The sequence below is a fragment of the Marmota flaviventris genome, chromosome 19, assembly GCF_047511675.1.
Source record: "Marmota flaviventris isolate mMarFla1 chromosome 19, mMarFla1.hap1, whole genome shotgun sequence".
Taxonomy (NCBI): domain Eukaryota; kingdom Metazoa; phylum Chordata; class Mammalia; order Rodentia; family Sciuridae; genus Marmota; species Marmota flaviventris.
This window is the reverse complement of record NC_092516.1, coordinates 1,024,027-1,039,911: the sequence shown is the minus strand read 5'-3', so window position 1 is coordinate 1,039,911 and position 15,885 is coordinate 1,024,027. Positions and strand designations below refer to the sequence as shown.

The 15,885-nt window shown below is 59.5% G+C and overlaps 1 protein-coding gene across 1 annotated transcript in view; it reads right to left on the bottom strand.

Moving 5' to 3' along the window:
* Positions 1–13,868, bottom strand: part of Emp2 (epithelial membrane protein 2) — a 28,795-nt gene extending 14,927 nt beyond the window's left edge. The window contains exon 1 of the mRNA XM_027940397.2: positions 13,726–13,868. The gene's annotated coding sequence lies outside the window, so the exon portion shown is untranslated. The remainder of the gene's footprint in view (positions 1–13,725) is intronic.
* Between the last annotated feature and the right edge of the window lie 2,017 nt (positions 13,869–15,885).

The window sequence follows — 15,885 nt, the reverse complement described above, 5'->3', positions numbered from 1 at the left end:
TGTTCATGCCAGGGACAGTCACTGAGCACCGTAGAGCAGGCCCCAGGGACACCCAGAGGGGCAGGGCACACTGTGCCCCTGGAGCGGCTGGGCGTGTGGAGGACGGTGTGTGAACAGGCAGACGGGACTTGGCCACCGCGCAGGGCGGCACCTGTGGTGTGGCTGGCCCTGGGAGGGCAGAGCAGCCGCAGGCGAGGGGGGTGCTGGGCAAGGCCAGGCCAGCCAGGACCCCCCGGGCGGGAAGCACAGGGTGGACGTTACCCGGAGGCGTCGGGGCTGAGGAGGGTTCTTAGGCAGGACTGACCAAGATCCGCTTCTATGGGGGGGCAGGGGGATCATTCTGCAACAGGAGGAAGGCCTGGGAGGAGCACAGCTGGGGAGCCGTGGGCGCCCCGGAGAGAAAGGGCGAAGGCCTGGCCCAGGTGGGAACCGGGCAGGGGACAGAGCTCCTCCAGGCGGAGCGGCCACAGGCTGGGTGAGAGGTGGGTGCCCAAGGACCCTGGAGGTCCTCAGCCGTCCCAGAGCGGGTGCCGGTTCCACGTCTGCACCAGGTGGGCGAGAGGCACACCTGGGGGCCAGGGGAAGCACCTCAGGAGGGCAATGGCGGAAATGGGTGCAGGCCGTGGGCAGCAGGCACAGCAGGGCCAGGAGCGTCCCTCGGGAGGACACAGGAGCTGGAACCGCAATCCCAGCGCCGCCACGGTGTGGGGGGCAGATGGAGCCACTGGCAGCTGAGAAATTCTGCCAGGGAGAGAGGCCAAGGGGGAGGAGGGGCTGGGGAGAAACGCCACGAGGGCAGAGAAGCCCCCCCCAGCCCCCTCCACCTCCAGAAGAAACCAGGAAAGGCACGGGGTGGGACAGCTCCGTGTGGACTGGGTGGCCCCGCGTCAGTGAGACGAGCTGGCGCCCTGACTCCTCTCCAGGGTCCCCTGTGGGCTGAAGCTAGGCTGCAGGTGTCTCCTGGGTGGGCTGTGGCCCCGAGCAGGGGATCAGGGCCTTGCACATGCCTGCAGGTCGCTCTTCCCAGCCCCGTGGATGTTGCTGGAGGAAGGTGGAAGGAACTGGAGCACGGAGGAGCAAAGAGATGCAGCCAGGCTCCTCCTCCCGCTTAAGAAGAAGAATCCCAACTCCACAGAACGGTCCAGGAAACTGAAAGGAGGAAACACCCTCCTCCCAAGTCATTCTGCAAGTCCAGCGCCACCCTGACCCCCACAGCAGACAAACAGGGGTCCCACCTCCACCGGTTAAAAGAAGTAACTGTCAGCAGATCAGATCCCCCATCAGGAGGTGGGGTCTGTCTCCCCGCCCAGGAACCCCAGCTGGCCTCGGGGTTTGGATCAGCAACAAAAGGTGGCAGAAGTGATGTGGTGCCACCTCTTCCTGGAGGGCTCAAGAGGACGCGCGCACTGGCCGGCTCCCTGTCTGTCCAGCTCCCTGTCTGCCCAGCTACCACATGAGCAAGCCTGGGATGCAGTGCAGAGGGCAGGAGCACAGACAGCTTCCCAGGGGAGACCCACGGTGGCCCCGCTGACTCGCCCACTGACCACAGCCCAAGTGAGCCCAGCAGAGTCAGGAGCCCACCCAAGAGTCCAGCTCAAAGGCCCTCCAGGGTCACCTTCTGGGGTGGCTTGTTACCCAGCCTGACTGACACATGGAGCAGCACGGTCCGTTAGACCCAGAGCTCCTCAGGGCAAAGCAGACCTTACTCACGGGCTACGCAGGGGGTAGGCTCAGGGGCTCAGCATCCCTGGGTTCAAGCCCTCCCCCCAACAGACAAATAAGTCAACAAACTGACGATTTCTAGAAGGAAACCTACACCACACCTGAAAGGGAAGCCAGCGCCCGCCATAACAGTGGGTGCCGCGGGGACCAACAACCAGGGACAGAGACCAGCTCCCAGCTGCTGGAGGTCAAGTCCAAGGCCAGCTCTCCACTTCTTTGCTAGAATAGGGTCTCCCTGAACGAGTTTGGGACGATCTAAGGGCTCATCAGCCCCAAACCGAGATTTCCTCTTTTTATTTATTTTTTAAATATTTATTTATTGATTGCAGTTGGACACAATACACTTATTTATTTATTTATTTATTTTTAGGTGGTGCTGAGGATCGGACCCAGGGCCTCGCCTGTGCTAGGTGAGTGCTCTACCGCTGAGCCACAACCCAGCCCTGAGATTTCCTCTGTGAATTGAAAAGGGAGTGACTGGAAAGAGATCCTGGTCTGTTAACCCTAGTACGTGGTGTCTGGCGCTACTAAGTGGCCGAGAGAGCTCCTTTCACGGTCTGCTTGTCTGGCCCCAGGGCTTCTGGGAGGAGATTTGGGATGAGATTTACATCCGAGTTGCTGGGCTTTGAGTCAAGCAGAGTCCTTCCTAAGGGGGTGGGCCACATCTAATTAGTTGAAGACCTGGCTAAATAAGAGGTCGCTTTCTTAAGCAAGAAGAGTCAGCAAATGGCCTTCGGACTTGGACTTCAGCACTGGCTCTTCTCTGGGTCTCCAGCCTGCTGGCCTGCCCTGCAGAATTTGCATTTGGCAGCCTCCATAGTCACACAAGCCAGTTCCTTAAAATAAATCTCTCTCTACCTCCCTCCGCCCCCCCCTCTCCGCCCCCGTTAGCCCACAGTTTCACCTTCCCAGCTTCACTTACTTGAAGTCAAACAGCCCAAAAATATTAAGTGGAAAATTCCAGAAATAAGCAACCCATGAGGTTCACATCATGAACTGTCCTGAGTGGTGCGACAGGACCTCAAGCCATCCCCTGCGTCCCGTCTGAGACGAGAATCAGCCCTCTGTCTAGTGTATCCAGTCGGTATGTGCTACCTGCCCGTGAGTTTCTCAGTAGCCTTCTTTTTTTTTTAAAGAGAGAGAGTATTTATTTTTTAGTTTTCAGTGGACACAACATCTTTGTTTGTATGTGGTGCTGAGGATCGAACCCAGGCCGCACGCATGCCAGGCGAGTGCACTACCGCTTGAGCCACATCCCCAGCCCCCTCAGTAGCCTTCTTATCTCTCAGGGCCACCATGGCCGTTCCTGTGCTTGACCACAGGGCTCCGTGCCGTCTGAGACTTCAGGTATCTCAGAACCAGCCTCTGGATAAGGGGACTGCGGTGTCACATTCTGTTGGTCCTGCTCCTCTGCACTTCCGCTCAGGAGAGGCGGGGGCTAAGCTGGCCCAGGGGGGCCCCTCTGATCTGGAAAGAAACACGGGCCCAGGCCTGGCCCCCTCCCACAGCTCACCGACAGGGGAGTCCACTCTCGGGCATCTCAGCTGAAAGGCATGGGGGTCCTTAGAGCCACCGACACCTGCGCTATTCCTCAGAGTCCAGCGCCCGTCAGTGCCCGTCAGTGTCCCTCAGTGTCCCTGAGCTCGTCACCGCGGGACCTCGCTGCTTCCCAACCTGCCCCGGATTCTTGGGCCCTAACGCTGAGCAGGGGCCCTGAGCCTCGGCCGCTTGCCCGCCGCGTTGCAGTACCACCGTGGATGTCACTTCAGGCTTGTCCTTGAGCCACTTTCTAACACAGAGGCACGCCGTCGTTTAAGAAGCAACGATCCTGGCTCCTGGGAGTGGAAAACCAGCGTCACTGGCCACAAATGGCCCTCGGAGGTGAGACTCAACAGCCCCCACGGCTCTGCTCTGCGCTGATGCTCCCCAAAAGGAGGAAGGAAGCTGGACGAGGGCCAGAGAGGCCACGCTGCCCCTGGGGGTCTTGAAAGCCACTTGACTGGGGATGGCTTTCTCACCCGGTGACCTCATGTCCCAGAGCAGGTGCCCCCTTGCTCCAGCTCCCCAGCCCCCGCCCTGGCCAGCCTGTCCCAGAGCCTTGGTGGGGCCCCGCTTGGCCCCAGGAGCCTGCTTCAGGCCTGTAGGGATGTCCCAGTGGAAGCTCCCCAGGACTAGAAACCAGGACATGGCCGGGGGCTACCGTAAGACCTGGGGAAGCAGAGGATCAGAGCTCACTGCACCGTGGGCACGAACAGGGGCCCAGGACCCGGCAGTTCCACCCCAGGTACAAACCAGGAGAAATACACCCCGCCTCCAAGGAAAACCCTGCACATGAACACACAGAGCCACACCTTTCACAATCACTAAAAGGTGGAAACAACCCACACATTCATCAGGGGATGAACACAAAAGGAAATAATATTCCACACCACGGAATAGTATTCGGCCATGAAAAAAGAATGGGTACTGTCCATGCTCCAATGCAGAGAAACCTTGAAAACATCACGCTCAGTGGGAAAAGCCGGACACTGAAGGTCCATATTATGTGATTCCAGAATAGGCAGACCCGCAGGCTGAAAGGGTCAGTGATCAGGACTGACGGGGCGATATCTAAACAGGAAGGTCTCTTTTTGAGACGATGAACGCGTTCTAAAACTGACACACTTCTTGGAGTGTATTAAAAGGTAAAGAATCGTGCACTCTAAGCCTCTCACTCAGAAAAAAAGTATTAAAAAGCAGAGAAGTTCTGAGTTCACTGAGGCTGGCCAACACTGGGTCAGGTACAGCCGGAGGAGGTGACCCAGGGGCCCTCTGCCGCCCCCCGTGGGGAGAGGAGAAGACTCGCTCAGGAGCTGGGTCCAGCTGGAAGGGCCCAGTCTGAGCCAGGGGCCTCTCGACACTGGGCTGACCGACCCCCGCCTGAAACCAGTCCCCACCAGCGCCTGGGAGGGCCCCAGGCAGCAGAGGGCAAAGCTCAGGGAAAGTTTCTTCGGGGGTGGACCAGGCACGGGGTCCTCAGAGGAGAGGGCCTCTGAGTGCAGGACTGACACGGAGGCCTTGATCTCCCTGGGACAGCAGGGAAGGGACAGGTGCGGGCTCTGGCTCCAGGACACACCCGGGGCAGGGGACGGAGGACCAGAAGGCTGAGGGGCAGCGGTCCAGGCGGGTCCTCCAGGAGCCCCGAGCCCCGCTGAGGACAAAGCTCAGCCAGGACTGGGGTCCTCAACTCCCCCCCTCCCGGGACCTCTGGGGACGGGTCCTCACCGGCACGTGGTCCCTCTCCATCCACTGGGAGCCCCCAGGAGCCCCTCAGACACCCACCTCCAGGGACCCTCCAGCCCTCACATCGGGCTGCAGTGACCCGGGCAGGTCCCCGTTAGGCTGAGTCACCTCTAGGTCTCTCCCTGTGCCTCCCGCGGCACAAGCGCTGTGTCCGACAGCGTCCCCCGCGTCGTCGGGAATGAAGACGGGGAGGTCTCCACACGTCCAGCACAGACGCAAGGACTTTTCAGACATTTTTGGTGGAGACTGACAACTCCCCAGAGGCAGATCCCCCACGGAAGGCCACCTATGTTCATTAAAGCTGCCCCCGAGAAAGGGCAGTTTGCACCCCACTGGGTCAGTCCTCCCCGGCCTTTCGTGGTGATATCCAAAGCGCCAGCTGCTGTGAGCTCCGTGCAGACGGGAGTCGAGTGTCACAGGCACACGCATCTGGACGCTGGGTGTCGGCGGACACTGCGTGAATGCAGAGGGAGCCGCGGGACCAGGAAGGTGAAGACGCCCTTCCTTGTCGCCCCCTAGATGCGGGGACTGGCCTGTGTGTGTCCAACACCAACCCTCGCACTGGGACGAAGCCCGGGCACGGCTCACACGGGCCGGGAAGGAGGTTCTGGGCCTCATCTCAGCCTCCTTCACCTCTGCGCCCCCACAGCTCTGCCCCCTGGTCCCAAGGCGTCCCGGGCACAGGCAGCTGCTAACTGACCTCGGTTCCTCGGTGGTGGGAAGGGGTCTTAGGGCCAAGCAGTGCGCCTCTGTGGGCCTGGTGGCCTGGGGCAGCCCTGGGGTGGGGTCCCCAAGCTTTGGTCTTCTGAGGGGGGCTCTCGGTGGGAACTGGGAGGAGGTGAGGGGAGCAGGTGGGACGGGGAGGACGCAAGAGAGATGTGTCGAGCGGAGGCCGGGCCTCAGACCTGCCCTGCCTGCTGGCCAGTGGCTGGGCTTTAACCCCATGCCCCTCCGTCACTCTCTGGGGGTGGACCTCAGGAGAGCCGCTGGGGCTAACCTCCCAGGGGCTTGTCACTAGTTTTGGAGAGTGTGAAACTGAGTCCTTAGCAGCCCACACGCACTGCAGCCAGCCGGGGGGCAAGTCCACGTCCACTGATGGTGACCTGGTGTGGTTCCAGGAGTGACACATGGTCCCCACCTTCGCTGGGGACCTCTGTACACCACTCACTGCCCATATCACCCCTATGAGCGAGAACCATTTTTTCTTTAATTCTGGGGACTGATCCCCGGGCCTGTAGGCAGGTAGTCCAGCACCCTGCACCCTCAGACCTCAATGCACTTTTGGGGGGGGTTCAGGGGATTGAACTCAGGGGGGCACTGGGCCACTGGGCCACATCCCCCGCCCTGGTTTGCATTTTGTTTAGAGACAGGGTCTCACTGAGTTGCTTAGGGCACTGCGTTTGCTGAGGCTGGCTTTGGACTCGCCATCCTCCTGCCTCAGCCTCCTGAGCGCTGAGACCTCAGGGTGCGCCCCGTGCCCGGCCTCAATTCACCTTTAGCTGTGAATTCCGCAGATGGAGAATCACACCACTGCCAAGTGGAAGCCATTTGAATAATATGCTTCAAAACGAACACCGTCTGTCCTCCAGAAGTCAGTTCCAGATACCCTCAGCTGTGTGGACCCCACTCGAGGGCCATGGCCCCAGGCAGGGCTACTGCTGGGAGAGGACACAGCCGCCCTGACCCCTCTCTCCCGGCCAACCTGCAGCCGGTCCCAGCTCACCAAGGCCCGTGGCCTTCTGGACGCCCTGGGGCTGCGATGGCGAGCTCAGCTGTGACCCGCACACGGTCCCTGTGCCTGCCGGCCCTCCACCTCACATACCGTGGGACCTCGTGGCCAGTGTGCAGCTCTGAAGTGACCTGGGGTCAGGAAACTTCCCAGGGAATCCGAGGGACTGTGGAAGGATGAGGAGAGGAAGGAGGGAAAGGAGGAAGCAGGGGCAGGCGCTGGAGCTGCACCAACTGAGGCCGGCCGCAGCCCGAAGGCCAAGGGGGGGCGGGGGGGAGCCCAGAGCAGCCAGACCCTGGGCCCGGGGACCGCAGGACCCCACCCGGCCCCCCCAGAGTCTGCCGTCCGTCCTTCCTCGCAGGTGGGGGCTGGGACTGGCGCTTTGTCAAGCTCCCGGCCACCGGATGGGCAGCCAGCAAGGACGTCGGGGCAGATGGCGAAGACCCGGGTCTTCTTTTTCCTTCTTCGTTTTAGGAGTCACTGAGACTACCAAGGAGTCTTTAGTGAGCTGAGCAAGAGTCACCAGGTTGGTCTGCCCTCTGCACAGTCCACCTGGGTAGGAAGTGGTCGGCAGGACAGGGTGGCTGTAGGGACAGTGGTCATGGAGTCGGTGCAGTTGTCAGCGCAAAAGACGGAGGGGGCCTGGGCCAAGACGGTGGCCACAGTACAGAGAAGACACGGATCCAGAGACACCAAGGCAGAGGGTCGTCCCGGCTTCCCGTGTAGCTGCCGATGGGCTGTGGTGGCGTTCACTGAGGACTGTCACGGAGGGCCCTGGGGCTCGACGCTTTCCACATTAATAAGAGGACTCAACGTGGTCCCCTTGCCACATATGACTCAAAATCCCATCACCCGAGGACCTATGTGTCTTCACAAAGGGACAGAAGGCGCGGGGAAAGCGGGGTTCGTATCGTCACGTCCCCCAGGACCTTCGAGGGCTGAGACCGCCGACTTTGCAGGAAGGACATGCAGGATGCCCACCAGAACTTCCGCAGCGAAGGAATATTCTGGGCCCCAGAGACCAGGGTTATCCGGGAGGAGAGGAAGACGCTGATGTTTTCTGGGAAGCACAAGAAGGAGCCGCATCCCACAGAGCCCAGGGGCCTCGGGCTCCAGTCCCACTCGGGCCCTGCGCTCTGTGGCGTGGAAGCGCGGCGCGCGCAGCCCTGAGCAGGGGTAAGAAGGGTCTGCCTCACGGGGGCGCTGGCCTCTTTCACCCAGGTCCGGCCCGTGGCCGGGAAACTGCTCTGCTACGAGAGGCTCGGACAGTGCAATGTGAGTCTCATCACCTCCACGGTGACACGGGAAGTCAAGGCCCCTCCCCCTCCCCTGAAACCCGCCCCCCCTGTGTCCTGGGATTCCCTCTGAAGCCCTGGACTCCCGTTCCCAATGGTCTCCCAGAGGCCTCCCCCTGGACCTCACAGCACCCCATGGACACACCCCAAGGGAGCCCACTTTGCGCCTCTTCCCCAGACCAGGGTTAACATTTGTAGACAGCACTCGGACCGGAAACCCATCGCGCCCCCAGAAATCCACATTGTAAGGTTCCTAGGGGACCGTCATGGGACCCTCACCTGTCCCTACTGGTCCACCACGCGATCCATCGCCTGCCACGGCCACACTCACTGTCTAAAGGGTGGCCCACCATTCTTGGAAAGCGCGCATGTCCCCCATGCTGGGGGGAGCAGCTCGTTCAGTGGGGTTTGGCACAGAGGGGGCTCACAGGCACATTCTCCTGTCCTAGACAGGATCCGAGTCCCCTCACCCACTGGGGCACCCCTGGCTCTCACCAGAGGCAACCACACTCATCTACCGCCACCCTTCCAAGCACTGTTCCTCGCACACACACAAGACGTGCGAGGCCAGGAATACCCAACAAGAATCTTGGCTTATTTTTATATAAATAGTGCCTTTTTCATATATAGTTGATAATTTTTTTTCAGCTCAATAAGGGCCACACAGCTATTTCCATATTAGCACACACGGATGAAGCGTGTTCTTTTTTCTAATTGGTGTAAAACACCCTGCAGATGATGGATAGTTATGTAGGTGGCTCTCCCTGGAATCCTCACTGTGGTGGGGAAGGGAGACCACTGTCTAAAGGCTGTAGGAGTGTCCTTGCTGGCCAGCCTGTGCTGGCTTCCCCGAAACCGCATGTGGTGGCCCGGGTCCTGGAGCGGTCATCCTGATACTCATCAGCCCTTTACTGGACTACACCTTCCTTTGAAGACAGGGAAGTCCTGCTTTGCATTGTTAGAGTCTCCATCAAGACTAAAGTGGGCCAGCCAGCCTCTCAGCCTGCAGACCACAGGTCCTCAAGCCACTTCTACCTGCTGACACGGATATGTCATCTCCTCTGACCCTCAGGGCAGCCAGCGAGGGCCAGGGGGCAGAGGATGACCTGCATCAAAGAGACTCTCAGAAGCTAAGCCAAGCCGCAGAGTTGACCCCAGGGGCCTCTGGGGAGAGGGGAGCTTGGGTGGGGAGCTAAAGATCTTTCCAGATTAGACCCATCATGGAAGGTATGAAATGTGTACATTCCAGTCCTCGTTAGAAACCGTCTCCCTTGTGCCAATTAAGGAAATTCTTTAAATACTTAAAAAATGTCAAGTTTAAAACATCAACATTCACTGGAACTTAAGCAGGAGTATTTGCGAAACCAAGGGTTTGTGTGCGGTTTACATGTATTTTTCAAATGTCTATCAAGAAAAATATGTTAGGGCTGGGGATGTGGCTCAAGCGGCCCGGGTTCGATCCTCAGCACCACATACAAACAAAGATGTTGTGTCCGCCGAAAACTAAAAAATAAATATTAAAAAAATTCTCTCTCTCTCTCTTTAAAAAAAAGAAAGAAAGAAAGAAAAATACGTTAATTAATACATTCTTTTCTATAATGTTCCACTGCAGACCTTTTAAAATCATCTTGGGTGCCACCAATAATGACACCCCTTGGGAAACACTCATTAAAATAAGATTAATGAAGCCGCCGGGTGAGATGGCACACGCCTATAATCCCAGCAGCTTGGGAGGCTGAGGCAGGAGGATCGCAAGTTCAAAGCCAGCCTCAGCAATGATGAGGCGCTGAGCAACTCAGTGAGACCCTGTCTCTAAATAAAATACAAAAAAGGGCTGGGGATGTGGTTCAGTGGTTGAGTGCCCCTGAGTTCAATCCCTATTACCTCCAAAAAAATTTTAAAAATAAGATTAATGAGATCCTTGGGATCATATTTACTAACTGAAAAAAATATTTAAATTTATTTCCTTCTAAGGAAAGACAGTTCACCGGAGAAGTTTGTGATTAGCACATTAGAAAAAAAATGTCTCAAGCGAGGGACTCTGCTATAGGAAACGTCCTTGAGTTCAGACCAGGAGCCCCGCGTGGGGAGGGACTCTTGGCCCGTCTCTGTGTCCTGCATGGTGAGAGCTACTTTATGTCCCAGGTTTCTGAGGGCAAATATTATACCAACATCACTTGGTGATGCCTCCCTCCGTTCTGGACCCAGAGTCCTAGGAAGCTTCTAGAAGCTGATGTTGTCCAGCCTGTCCACGGAGGGCAGGAACTGGAGCAGCCCCTCTTCCCCTTGGTCCCCCATAGGTCAACTGAAGCCCGGCTTCCCAAGAAAGGTAAGGGCCAGGAATTCAGTTTCTCAGCCCAACAACGACTCGTCAAGGATGGAGACACTTGACCTGAACCACAGCCTCTCTGCATGGGAAGAAGGAGGGCTCCTTCTCCCCGTCTCCTCCCTACATCCCGCCCCAGGATGGCCTGGCGGTCATGCCCCCAGAGTCACAGATGCCCAATGGGAGGTGCCGCACCCATCATAGCTCTTTGCCCACCATTCTCCTAGGGTGTCAGCACGGAGATCCAGCAGCCTAGATAGATAGGTCACTCACCCTGGGGACCTAGGGCTGGGATCCCCCTGACCCTCCCCAGCCACTGGGCTCCTCAGCTGGATAAGCCCTACACCCAGATCTGGCCCTGGGTCTGCTGCCAACTCCCTGTGGATGCCGCACAGCTCATTCCACTTCTCTGAGTGTCCCTAGCCACCAGACTGGGACTTTCTAAGGTCCTTATGTCCCCCAGTTCCCCAGTCTTAGCCCATGGCTGCCCTGAATGCTTCCTCTCGCCCTTCCTGCGCTGCCCCCGTCGCGGGCTGGGCTGCCAGGAGGAGTCTGAGGGACTCTGGAACACCACAGGCTGGTGTCACCGCCAGCCCCCGCCCTGGGCATCGGGTTACAGCCGGGTTGCACACTCTCTCGCTGGGTGGCAGCGCTGCCTCTGATATTTTTAGACAAGCCCCTGGCCTGGCCTAACAAGAGCCAGATGCATCCGATTCCGATTCCCGCCAGAGCCCTGCCAAAACTGCACTCTGTGGGCAACTTCTGCACAGAGCCAGAGCCGCCGGAGGGACAAGGAGGGAGCCTCCCCATCGCGCTACCCCACACCTAGCCCCATGCCTTCCGGAGACAAGCGGAAGCCACCAGTGCCAGTTCTTTCTAGGATGCCAACTGCCCTTTCCCCCAATCCAGCCGCCATCAGTCACCTACTCTCCCAAACTCTGTCACTGTCTCACACACACACACACACACAGAGCCTCCTGCACAGGCAGCCCATCCCTGACCTTTAACTCTCCTCAGGGCCAGTACCTGGGACCCCCGCCCACCTTTGGGTGATGACTCCCACCACTCCACCCTCAGGAGCTCCCTGTGGCTCCCCTCCCCAGTGCTAAAGCCTGTGTCCCAGGCCCCACCTGGCCAAGAGCTGGGCATGAGCCAGGTGTTGCCCCCCACACACACACACACACTGAGCTGCCCCCCGCAGGGTGCTGGATTCCCGCCTCCCAAACACACCTCCACACCCAGCGGGCAGTCTGAGGCCAGCCTCTGGCCGGCAAAGTATTCATATGTGTTTGTCTGACAGATTTCCCTTTCTGGCCATGTCCACTGGAGTGTGGTCCTGACAAAGAATGGGACTTCCGTGGGCCCCACCGGCCAGGGAGGACAGAGCAGAGGACAGGGTGGGGAGGACGGGTCTAGGCCTGGCGGAAAAACGCTGGTCCTCCAGGTGAACTACCTGTGCTGTCACAGGCCCGTGGGAGGTCCCACGCTAAGACACTGGGGCAGAAGCCGGAAAAAGAAACCCAGGTGTGATTTCTGGTGTGTGTGGGGGTGCTAAGTGGATGCACCTTGTATTTACAATTAAGAGGCCCAATCTGGGGCAGCGCCAGCCTGAGGGGGGGCCCTCCCCTGTGGGTGGGGCCGCAGCCCGAACTCAACCCCTTAGCTCCTGCTTCCTGGCCCTTCCTCCCGGCCCCGCTGGCCACCCACAGGGCTTCCAACACAAACACCCGTCCCTGGACGGCAGGCTCACCCAGTTCTCCTCTTGAGGGGCAGAAGAGGCTCCAGGCGCTGTGGCCTGCTCTGCCTCGACCTCCAGCCTCTTCTCCGCGGGGGCGGTGGGAAAACAGGTTCCGCGCCTCCCTGCCACCCCACGCCCCTGCCGGGGCTGTGGGCTGGGCATCTATCCCCGAGCGCCTGCGGATATCTGCGCCCTGTTTTCCCCGCCCCACCCCGTTCCCACGCACACCAAGGCCTCGCCAGGCCGGAAAGAGCGGGCTTGAGGGGAGGCAGGGGGGCTCCGGGCCCCGAGTAACTGCCTGGCCAGGCTTTCCACCTGCGGCAGGGAGGGCGCGCCTCACCAGGAAGCCGGGAGGGGCAGGGGAGGGGGCAGGCGCAGCCCACCGCTCACCTCGGCTCTGCCCGGCTGACTCCTGGGCAAACCGCCCCTTCCTCGTCCTCCGTCCCTTCCCCATCTGGAGGCAAAGTCCCGGGGACAGGTGGCCACCGACGCTGCCTGGGTCCTGGAGTTTCTATTGGACTGAAGTGCCGAGGTGTGGCCTCAGGTGCTCCCCCCCTCGTGGTGGTAAAACATGCAGTAAATATCTTACCCCGTGTTGGTGTCCAATCGGCTTGAAACACGCCTACAAAGTTGTGTGGCCATTACCTCTGTCTACACCCCAGACTTTGTCATCCTCCCCAACTAATATCCTGAACCCCACAAACCAGAGCCCTCCCCAGGCCCACGGCCCCGAGCCCCCGATGTCATCCCCTTTTCTTAAGTAGGAATCTGCGGGCTCCAGGGCCCGGGACGTGGAACCACACGGCGGGCTGGGGCTTCTGAGGTCTCCGAGCCCCTCACCCGGGCACCCACGGCTTGGGAGGGGACAGCGCTGCGGGGCTGTCAGCTTCCTCCCAAAAGCTGGATCCTGGCGGGAAAGCCTGGCTCTGTAGGGGCGCCCTGGGGCCCCAGGGTTCCGTGTCACCCCACACGACGACCTCAGAGCTCTCCGTGGGGTGTTTAAGTCTCTGGATCTGGGGGGAGGTAGGGTCCACACCCGAGTTCTAGCCTCTCCTCCGCTGGAATCCACGGGCAGGGCACTCCCCCTACAGCCCTTCAGCCCTGGGGGTGGTGGAGCAGCGGAGAGAGGTGTCACAGCCTCCGCCACCGCCGCGGACCCCAGGAGGTCGATCCCTGCCGCAGGGGGGCGCGCCGGGGCCGCGCCGGGGCCGCAGGGGCGCGCAGCCCGCGAGGACGCCGACTCCGCCCGGCGCCGTCGTGCCCCGCCCGGCTCCTGGCGGCTGGGTCGCGCGCCGGGGTCCCACAGGGGGCGTGGAGAGTGCCCCGGACTCCGCAAGCTCCGGGCTGAGGCCGGCGGGGGTGAGGGGCGCCGCCCTGACTCCTCCCCGAACTTTTCCCGCCCGCCTCGGCGCAAAGGCGAAGGCAGCTGTCCGGGGTGGCCAGCCGGGCGGGTCGGGGGCAGCAGTGGACCTCAGGCACCCTGGTGCTCCCGGCTCCTCGCTGCCCCCCACCCGTCCCCGGGCCTTTCTCGGTCCCTAAAGAGGACGATCGCGCCGGCGGCCCAGGGCGCACGCTGCCCGCAGCCCCGGGGTCACCCGCGCCCTGCTCGCGGTCCCCGGGGGCACCCACTCACCGGACGCTGGCGGCGGCGCTGGCGGCTGGACGGACGCGCGGGCTGGGCGCGAGGGGAGGCGGCCGGGCGGTTTTGAAGCTCTGGGCTGGACCGCGCGCCGCCCTCCTCCCTCCGCGCCGCGCCGAGCCTCCTCTCGCGGCCCCCTCCTTCCAGGCCGCCTCCCGCGGTGATGTCAGGGCCCGCGAGCCAGGGGGCGGGACCTCGGGAGGCGGGGGACGCCGGAGGGGAGGGCCAGGCCGGGCAGCGCCCCCGGCCCCGCCGCCTCCCGGCCGCGCTTCGGCCAAGCTCGGGGCGGAGTCGAGGCTCTGCGGCCGGGACCGCGGGAAGGGACAGCTCCGGGCGCTGGACGTCCGGGCGGCGCCCTCCCGCGGGTCGCCCGCTCCTGCCCTCGGTCCTCGGGCTTCTCCCCTTTTCTTCCCTTCGCTTCGGTGGGGAGTCCCGGAATCCCCCGGAATCCGGCGCCTTCTTTGGCATCCCTTGCGCAGCGCTTTTGGAACTTGGTGAACTTGTTCCCTTGGTTCTGGGGGCGGAATCCAGGGGGGCGCCACCACTGAGGGACATCCCAGACCTTTCAATTTTTTTCTTTTTATTTTAAGAAGCCTGGCTAAAGTACCCGGGCTGGTCTCGAACTTGCGATCCTCCTGGAATTACAGGCGTGCGCCACCGCGCCCCGGGGCGGGGGACTCGTTCTTGATCTCACCTGCCTCGGTTTCCCTTCCTTGCGCCGTGTGGAGCCTGGAAGAGCTCATGATGGGAAGTTCACAGGTACCACCTGCCCGGCTCGGAGTTAGACTCTCTGAAGGTTAAGCACCGTTACTGTCTCAGGCGGAGGTCCAGGAATGAGTCTGAAGGTTTCTCCACTCTCCTCCTTTCACTCCGGGCACCGACACACACACACACACACACACACACACACACACACGTCACAAAAAATCAGCCCCATGTTTTTGACCCACCCCTGAAAATGACATCAAAAAAACAAAAAACTGCCTCTGTTTCCAGCCTCAGTTTCCCCATCTGGAAGTCGAGGGCTGGTGGGCTGGGAGGCTCTTGGGAAGAAGAGGGAGGAGGCCAGAGGGGTCCGAGCTCCATCGTGTGTGTTGAAAGGCGTATTTTAAAAATTGAAGAAATTCCAAAGCTGGGTCAGAACATATTGTAGCACATTTAAAATGTCATGGGTTGATGTTATTTGAACAAACTCAAGCACACAAGGCAACTGGTTTATGCTGCTGACAAGAGAATTAGAACACCTTTTTAAGAAATACGATTATTGAGGCTGGGGTTGTGGCTCAGCGATAGAGCGCACGTCTAGCACATGTGAGGCCCTGGGTTTGATCCTCAGCACCACATAAAAATAAATAAATAAAAATAAAGGTATTGTGTCCAACTACTTGTAAAAAATAAATATTTTTTAAAAATCTTTAAAACAAAAAAAAAAAGAAATACGATTTATTGCATAATAGTGTGGTCTGGCCGGGACACTGTGTTTAAATTTTCTGATGAGCATCTCTTTTTAATCCTTGAGGAGCTTTGGTGGGCGGGCCTCACTGGGTCGAAACTAGAAATCCTGGGGGGATTTGAGACCCCCCTCCAAAGGGTCATCCCACCTTGCAGGCCCTGAGCTTGCTCAGTTAGTCTGGGGTCTCATTTGCCAGGTCCCTTTTAATTGCATGGACTCTCTCGTTCCCCAAGTGAGATTCTTTGGGTCTGAAGAGGTACAGGAAGGTGTGAATTTGAACATGGACCTGCTTGGACAGTGGTTCCTGCCTGTCCGGTGGCCACCTGGACAACCCAAAGGGAAAGTCCAGGTGGAGAGAGAGTAGGTGGGCTTCTGCCATGTGCTGAGTGCCTACTGTGTCCTGGTTACTTTATAAATATTACCTTCAACGTAGCACAAGAGCCCTGCTGCAGAAGTCACCCTGATTTTATCCATGAAGAAACTGAGGCATCTGCAAAGCCACCTGCCCAAAGGCCCTATGCGAGTGAACCAGTGTGGATCGGCACCTCGACGACTGCCTAACAACCCGCCACCTGAGCTGCTTACTGTTCGCTCTGTTTCTCTGGAAGTCAACTGTTTATTTTAATGTATTTATTTAAAAGGAAATCCGGTATTGCCAAGGAAACCAGAGCTATCCATCAACAATAGAAGAGAAACTCACA